At 40.7% G+C, this 9,475-nt stretch overlaps 1 pseudogene; it reads left to right on the forward strand.

Moving 5' to 3' along the window:
* The first annotated feature begins 445 nt into the window (after positions 1-445).
* Positions 446-8,484, forward strand: LOC118558602 (annotated as a pseudogene).
* The last annotated feature ends 991 nt before the right edge of the window (positions 8,485-9,475 follow it).

Here is a 9,475-nt window from a genome sequence, read left to right on the forward strand (position 1 = left end):
TAACGTTTATGGTTGTAATGTGAAAAACTCAGGAGAATATATCCTTTTGACAAGGCCGTGGCATTAAATAAGCCACATCTGCTCCTTGTCGAAGTCACCACTGTCACCACATGCCAACCTCACTCATCATATTCGTATTCACCCCATCCACTAAAGACTGGGATAAAATATGCCCGTTCTGTGTTAAAGCCCTGAAAATTGTGTTGACTTCTACCCCAGCTCACCTCTCTCCGTATCAGCAGTGAGCAACGGGCACATTGTTTTGGCCTACAGAATATTAGAGCAAATAGTCAATTCTCCCTGTGACCGGGTGGGACTTTAGTGCTTTAAACAACATCACTGTGAGTCTCTACATCAAGCATGCTTTGTGAAAGGAAGCACTGTAAAAAAAAAATGTATTCACATATTGTTCTTTCGTCTTTAACCAGCGTTTTCTTTTTTGCAGAAAATGAAAGTCACCATGGCTGCAGAGCGAACCAAGGGCTTCTCCATGTTATTGTGTCATCCAGCCTGCGAGATGGTTTTCTATCCTGATCCAGTCAGCGGGGCTGGGGGGATGAAACACAACGCCGTCCTGATGGCCTGGCCGGCAGGCTGGAGGCAGGCCAGGGACTCCCTTGCTCGAAGAAATTTTATAGGTAAACCGCTCTGAAGCAAGGTTTATTCTCAGAGTTTATATAGAATTAGTGTAAACCATTTACTTGTGCTTTGTATACTAAAAGGAGGTTTGGAAAGCTGGGCTGTGTAACAGTCCCGAAACCTGTTATAAAAGCATTTGGAAAGCTGAGAAATTAAGGATGTATGTTAATTTTACAGGTTAAAAACCTGCATAAATCTAAAACACTGGCGGTTATCACATCCACCGGGCTGTCATGCACACCATTATAGACTGCACCTGTTTTTAAAGCCAAAAATTTTCCCCCATTTTAACCGTACTCCTTACTCTATTGAACAAAATTCTGATCAAAAACGTCAGAATGATTACATGATTTAAGATGTTTTTAGGAAACGGACCAAACAACACCTTTATCGGCGTATGTGTAAAAACTAACGACCTCCCGGCATTCGTCCTTGTTCCTTTTTTGTCTCCGTCCAGAGACGGTGAGAGAGACGACGGAAGCCACCAGGCTCTGCTGGTCGCAAAGAACATCGACACCATTCCCCCAAAACCAAGAGCGCCTGAAGGAGGGCGCGATTGACGTGTGGTGGATCGTCCATGACGGTGGACTCCTCATGCTGCTGCCCTTTTTACTCATGCAGCACAAGGTGTGTGTGTGCTCACCACAGGCTCTAAGTGCCGTGTTGTTGATCCGCCGCCAGCTGTCACTCATGCAAGTATTCGCAGGTGTGGAGGAAGTGCAAAATGCGCATCTTCACGGTGGCCCAGCTGGACGACAATTCCATCCAGATGAAAAAGGATCTGCAGGTGTTTCTGTACCACCTGCGCCTCGACGCAGAGGTGGAGGTGGTGGAGATGGTGAGACGACACCTTTTTTTTGCTTAGCGGTCCTCGAATCCGCTTGGTAAAGCAATGGTTTGACTTGGGATGGCGACGGTTGACGGCCCTGATTAATGGCGCACATCCTAAATCTGAGGACGTTCTGCATGCTTCTGCAGCACGACAGTGACATCTCCGCGTTCACATACGAGAAGACGCTGAAGATGGAGCAGAGGTCGCAAATGCTGAAAGAGATGCAGCTGTCCCGCACCGAGAGGGAGAGAGAGGTAGGGTCACACATGCAGTGTAACGACCTACGGTCTAATGAAATAAGCGATAAAACATGCATGTATTATTTGTATTTAATGCATCTTTTATACGCTGTAGTATTTCAGGGCTCCAGACTAACCTTCTGCACTGGTTGCAGTGGTTTGCCTAAAACATTTTTGACCAAAGTACTGCCAACTTTTAGGTGCGCACAAACCTCCGCTTACACGACTTTACGACGATTACACATTTTTAAGTAAATTATTAACATGAGAAGGAACGGAGCACTGACTATTTGGCATCATGATTATTTCATAGAAATTTGTCACAATCCTTATTAAGGTTTATAAAAATGTACAAAAAAATCCTTTAAGTAAAACTACATGCCAAAGACAATATTCTTATTCTTCCATTCTATCTGTTCTATATCTAAAACAGGTGTATGTTAGGAACGACACCTCGTGCCGGACTGAAATTGCCAGTATAGAAAACATAAAATATAATTAATAAAAACCGTAGATTTCCAAAGGTTGAATTTTTAAGACGGTGGCTGTAATTTTACTTTAAAATAAATCTGATCTGTGCTGGCGGGGAAGGTTTTCCAGTTTTTAAGGAGTCCAACTGCTGCTGTACCCCATGGTGTGGGGTTTGTAGCAGGACCAAAAATAGCTGACAGGAACACTAGGATGTAATAAAGAAAATATGTAAACTTACAAATGAGCTCAAGACAAAAATAATCGGGCAGGGAGTAAGCAAATTAAAAGAATTTTAAATTAAAAGAGAACAGAGCAGGACACAAATAAACTCGGGGAGACCGAAACAATACAAGATGTACAAACAAGTCTGAACTAAAATGGCAGCAGCTAGAAGAGCAGAAACAGGAAAAAAAAGTGCATTCTCTGTAAACCTTTTTAAAAGTAGTGTTTCACAAAGTTAATCCAGTTTATCCGTCTGTTTATCAAATTACCAAAATGTCAGGATCCAATGACAGGCCGCAGTTTTTACAAGCAACGGGGAATATGTAGAGGTTCAATAAGCTTCGAAATATGATGATTTGGAGCGTAGAATTAAGGCTCTTATTATGGAAGTTTGAAAGAAGTTTTGTCAGAGTTAATCTGCCAGAATGACAAAATAATTGGACTGTTGTAGGCAAAAAAAACAACTATTGGTTTTGCTGCCACGATGAGCATAAGCAGACTCTTGACTAAAATGTAACGAATCCACTTCATCTGACAAGCTGGTAAGAAGCTGAGCAAATAAATCGGACTATTCGGACACAGGCAAGTTTACAGCTAAAAGTTAACTTAGAATTACCCGCAGACCGAGAAAAATCAGCTGAACAGCTGAAGACTTAACTTTAGTTGTGTGTATTTTTGATTGACAGCAATATTAGGCAACCCACGCAACCACAAAAAAAAATGGTTGCATATATGACCAAAGTGGCCACACTCTGGAGCCCTGCTGCTCACATATCTTTGACAAAATGTGCATCGCAGTTCCTTCCTTGTCTGTTCTGCTGTCTTTGACCTTTGAACTCCTTCAATATTATTCTGTTCTTAATGGCCCACGGGCTCAGATTCAGAGCATCACAGACGTGTCCGCGTGGCTCCATTAAGAGGAGGAAGTGGCCTGTTGTTGACTCGCCGCTCAACCTCAGAGCACATCCAGAGGATGAGGTAGCCAGGCTAACCGAACAGCTTGTAGCAACCAGCCACAGCGTCATCCTTCCACTCATTTCTCATAATGCTATCCAAGATAAGCCAGTCATTCCAGCTGCAGTGCTTTGACAAGGGTGTCTGCAAGAAGCTGAGTGAAGTTTCAGGTTCCTGCTGGTTTGGGATGGTCATGTCCTCCTAATCAAACTGTGACCCCAACTGTTAAATCTGCGTTCCTCTCATCCTTCACACCTTTCCATCCTAAATTTTTTAAACTCTTAATGTACCGGTCCTCAAAGGTGTGGAAGTGCTCATCCCCTAATTTGGTCCGGTTGTCATGGCAGGTGTGTGTGTGTGTGTGTGTGGGGGGTGGGGGGGGGGGGGGGTGATACAGTTTGTTAGAGCTGCAACCCAGAGGTGTTTTGGTGACTTAGTTATAAAATCAGTGTGTCCTTAGTGACAGGCATGTGGAATCTGAAATTTGGCTTAGATATTCTTTTTTTGCATAGAACTTCTTGAATTAATTTATATCTCATTTATAAAGTAAAGGTATGAGTAATAAGATATGAGAGATTGCATTTACCACTAGAGCTGCGAAAAAATCTCCAAAAGAAAAAAGAGGTAGTTTTATATTGCACTTTTTTGGGGGGGAAAAATCTTAATCATGAATACCAATGTATGAAACCAGAGGGTTAACGCAAAAAAAAGTTAACTCTCTGGTTTCAGAAGGCAAAAATATATAACAGGATCTACCTGTTTTTGTTAGTTATTCTGTGAGCTGTGGAAATAGAACAAAAAAACTCCCTTTTATCTTTTATTTATTGGTAGTTAGATTTTATACATACTTCTGATGATAAAATGAGAATAATTTTTTGGTAAATAACATTGTTTCTGTCCTGTTGGAGCTTAAATTGAAGCTGAAAAGAAACTACTCAATTGTACTCTGACGGTTGGTCGTTGAGTCTGGCAAAATATCTATTAACATGTAGTTTATTGAGATTACGATGTCCTGTTTTATTAGTGAATGATCCAACATCTGTTTGGCTGCAACTTTTAGAGTACAATTAGCCTAATGAACACCTCTAGCAGCACAGGGCACTGATGTCTGGATTGCTGGAAGGGAGAATCCAAGGCCTTCCGCCTGGTATCAAGCATACAACGATAATGTTTGTATCAAATCTCATACCAACGCTTTTGATATCACTCGTAGCAAACATCTGCTTTAAGGTTAGTTTTCCTACAGCTATAATTAATCTCACTGCAGATTTGTGTATCTAATCTGAGCCGTGTGGGGCACTGTGCTGCCTTGGTGCTCTTAGGAACAATCATCTGCAAATATGCCGAGAGGGTGCAGAGAAAATTGTAAAATTACCCCTCATTCAAAATATATAGGGACTCTGGAAGCAGCGTGCACTGTTTCAGGGTGGATGTTGTAAATCTGTACTATTCGATCTAAAGCCTGGTAAGACATGGTAATTCACTCCTCCCCTATTTACAGCAATCAATGTATTAGGGTTCTATGTTCAATGACTTTTTCATCTCCATAAATCTGCTTGGCACATGACCGCTCTAATAACAAACTTTACCCATGTCCTGACCTTCTATTATCTGCATATTTGTATGTACTTTTATGTAATTTGTCTGTCTGATACTTTGATAAATTACCATTTTCTTCTCCATTTTTCTTTGCTCTTACTTACTCATTTGTTGTCCGTCCTATTAGGCGCAGCTGATTCACGACCGGAACACGGCATCCCACTCTGTAACCAATGAGAAAGCCGGCCGGAGCCACGCCTGATCGTGTCCACATGACGTGGACAAAAGACAAGCTGCTCAATGAGAGGAACAAGCACAGAGAAGGCATGGCTGTTAAGGACATGTTTAATATGAAGCCGTAAGTAGAAACCAGCTTTGCTGCAGAACTGGAGTAAAAAAAAAAAAAAACCCTGATTCCTCCCCAGATATGATGGGTTCAACTTAATATTTGGTGGTCTTGATCATTTTTTTAGGATTACTGGGGGTATTTTTTGACTGGATGTGGACGCTGTGTTCAGCATGTTTTTTCTTATCTATCATTTCTCAGTCCGTTTCCTTTCTTTATTAAAAAAACAGCTAGTGTTAGTGCTGCCCTCTAAGTAGTTTTTTTTTCCCCAATGTAAAAGTAGTTTTGCAGTGTAATGTTTTTTTTAATAACGATAGCTTCTACTTTGTGGCAAACCTTTTAAAAAAATATGAAATTATCAGATTTTATTTGATGACAATGTTGAATGATTTGTGTTTTTCTTTTTTTGTTTTGCTCATTTCATCCAGTGAATGGGAGAATCTGTAAGTTGTTCCTTCTTTCAGTGTTTGATTGCATGTGCTCAAACTGTTGCAATGCATGTTGGTGTGATTTAGTTTGCATCGGAAGGGAAGGGGAGGGGAGGGGGGGGGTGCATGATGGCAAAAATAGCCAATAATGGTAACAAGCAAGATTATAGCTCCGAGTAAAAATCATTTGCAAGCAGGATGATCACAACTGCAGCTTCATGTCGACGACGGATGTAGAGCATCCGTCATTTTACGGGCTGAAGTTTTATCTTCTAATACCCGTTATTAATGTCATTTTGCTGCAGCAACCAGTCGAATGTGCGGCGGATGCACACAGCTGTGAAGCTGAATGAGGTGGTGGTGAAGAAATCCAAAGATTCCCAGTTGGTTCTGCTCAACATGCCAGGCCCCGCCAAAGAACAAAAAAGGGCGACGAGAACTGTATCCTTTGTTGCTTTAACACTATTGTTACATCTGTAAATTAGTCATCTAACCCCTTGTCATGGTCTGTGCCTTTCTGCACCCTGCCACGCCCCCCCCCCCTGCTCTGCTGTGATGTAGCTCATGCGTCGCCTGCAGATGCGAACCTCCCAGATCTTCTGTCCGGTTTTCCATTCGTTCTGCATAACTGCTCGTCTAAGCATGATCGAAAAAGGGCCATTCTTATCTCCAGCAGTCATTGGGCAAGAGGCAGAGTGCACCCTGGACATGTCGCTAGTCCATTACAGGACAACACACACACACTCATAACTGAGGGTCATTTAGAGAGACCAAATAATCTAACAGTCATGGTTATGGACTGTGGAAGGAAGCAGGAGGACCTGGAAAGAACCAACGGATGTACGAGGAGAGCAGAAAGACCCCAAAGCTTATTTACTGCGAGGCAAGAGTCCTACCAATGGTGCATCCAAGAATCCTGTCATATAGAGGATAGAAAAATGTTTTGATGATGCTAGGAATTCGGAGTGTGACCTTTAAACTTTGAAACATTTGTTTACCTGAGCTGTTACTAATAAGCTAACATCTTAGCAGTAAAAAACAAAGACAAAAGAATTATACATGACTATTTCTCTGCTTTAAGGCACTTTATTGCCTCCACTATAGATTTAAGATTATAAATTTATTTATTTTTGCATTTATTCATTTGCTACTTTGTTAAAACCCAGAAGCTCAAGACAATAAAGCTACATCTGTACAAAGCCAAGTACTAATATGGTAAATAAAGACTGAGGTTCACTGAAACATAATGTACAAGCACAACCCAGTACATTATTTTACGTATACAGCAAACTGCACAAATATTAGTACTCCAGCAAAAATGGACACAAACATTTTAATGTGTAACTTGAGAGTACTCGTTTCTATCGTAGTTTGAGGTGTGCACAAAAGAAATGGGGATAAAGTGTTACGTTGTGCAATGTCCAGTCTCTCTGAGGCATAATTAGGTTAATGAATTAAATATATAAACACATAGAGTGATCCCCCCCGGCTGAAAAACATACTCAAATTAAAATGTGGATTTAAAAAAAAAATTGTGAGATAATGCTAATACAATAAATGATTAAAGTATTTGAAGACTTGTACACATTTTTGCCAGGGCCGCCGGTATTCATGGAAAGTCCATATACTGCATAATTAACCTGTTTACAGGGTTAGGTGTAATGCAAAGATTAGATTCATAGTGAAAAGTGTATAAGGTGGATTTATTTCTTACCACTGCCAAAATGAAGCTACTGGTAAAAATCGATAAAATGGCTGATGTGTATAATATGTCCTTAACCATTGATGTGTTTCTCAGATATGGAGTTCCTGGAAGTTTTAATGGAAGGCCTGGACCGTGTCTTGTTGGTCCGTGGAGGAGGCCGGGAGGTCATTACTATCTACTCTTAGCGTCATGTAGCTTTTAATCATTTTACATTTGGAGAAAACCAAGTGGGGCAGAGTGACCCCCAGGTAGGAAGTGAACAAACGCCACGGCACTACTGATGGGGGCAAATGTCTCCTTCCACACTGACAGACGGAAACACACAACCAGTTATAGCTAAGTTAATGCTTTGGTGCTATGATCTTGCTGTAGAGGAACGGAGATTTTCTACAGCGCGACCTGAGCTCAGTGTGCCCTGTTTGTAAAGACAGCTCCCCTTCACTCCTGGCTTTGTTGCTGTTGTCACTCTGCCATCATGTGGCCACCCTGGAAAAAGGTCCTTTCTAAAGACGCTTTCTGAAAGACTTGCAGTTTCATGTCAACAGTGTATGATCATTAATGGCCATTTTCCAAGAGAACGTCTTGCTGCTTGCACCCACCACTGACTGATGTCGCAGTGAAATGGAGGCGAAATGAACATTTGTTTTTATTTATTTTGGCGACTGTTCCGAGTGTGCCGTTTTTTTCTCGGAAATGTATGAAACTCACTAAGGTTTTCTATTAAAGAAACCAAATGAGGAAATATTAATGATGAGCTAATCAATAGTTTGTGTTTGTTAATTCATCGCCACTGTTCCTGTTGTCTTTGTTAACTTTGTTGTTGTGACTGTGCAGACTCTGATAAGTAAGAAAATTTAATTGCAGCATTCACTTTTTTAGTTAGTTTTTTTCTGTATATTAGCAAATCTTGTTTTAGATACATTTTTGAAGTAATTTTTTTAGAAAGCAATTTACATCATTAGATATTATTTGAATAAACTGTCAGACTATGTAATAGTTGTTCATTTTATTTAAATTTCCTTTTTTTTATTTCTAGAACTGACATTTTCCTGTAATGACTGCATTTTAGGATTTTTCTAAAAATAAAAATCACAATAAAAATATCAGTCTTAGTAATGTCAGTGTATTTATGTATTAAACATTGAATCTCAACATGTTTTGTGAAACTTTTGGAAATATTAGTCTCTGTGAATGCACCATCTAGCGGTGCGCTAAATTAATTTTAAACAACCTTGCCGTTAAGGGTGTAATAACTACTACAGAAGCCATCATAAATGTGACAATGTCAACATCTCCTCCATGTATTTGGTACCAAGCTACTGCTAATAGCTGCCGTCATTGTGTGAAATAGTTTTTGCCACTGTTACCAAGCCCACTTTTTTTTTTTTTTTTTTTTAAAGTCGCTTGTAAATTCCTGGCATCACGGTTTTTTGAGCTCATTTCTGAATGTGCAGTTGCTTATTTGGGGTCTAATATAAGCAACTATAAACACAAGTAAAGATCTTGCTGCAGTACTACAGACGGTGAACAGCTGATATCCCTCTGCTGCTCCGCGTACACACATACACACATAGAGGGAGACGGAATAGCTGCTAGAACGCGACTGCCCTGTTTCTAACATAACAGTAAAAATAAACTTCACTGTTATATTGAATTAACTTAGTTTGTAAAGTCTATAACCTCTGCCTCCACTTTAAATCCCCGCTTCCTTATGAATTGTCTCCAGCTGGTATTAGTAGCTAGCCTCGTGAGACCATCCTGATCTCGCGAGCTTTCAAGGTTTCACTCGCAGATCAGTCTGGCTACTTTACGTTAAAGAAAATTTGGAGCCGTTCACCAAACGAACCAATCAGCGTTGGCTTTGAGGCGGGTTGAGGTGTGACGCAACGGGGAGCGCGACAGTTCAGTCTAAAGAACATGGCGGCTTCAGCCGATGAAACTAGCATTAGCGTGGCTATCGAGCAAGTTTTATCGGAATTACAGAGTATTTCTTTGCTGAGCTAACGAGCCTTTACCTGCAGCAGCAAGAGTAGCTTGGCTTGTGGTTGTGTTTTCGTCAACAGAGCGACGACGAGGCATGTTGACGAGTATGTCAAATGC

This window comes from Fundulus heteroclitus, unplaced genomic scaffold, assembly GCF_011125445.2.
Source record: "Fundulus heteroclitus isolate FHET01 unplaced genomic scaffold, MU-UCD_Fhet_4.1 scaffold_133, whole genome shotgun sequence".
Taxonomy (NCBI): domain Eukaryota; kingdom Metazoa; phylum Chordata; class Actinopteri; order Cyprinodontiformes; family Fundulidae; genus Fundulus; species Fundulus heteroclitus.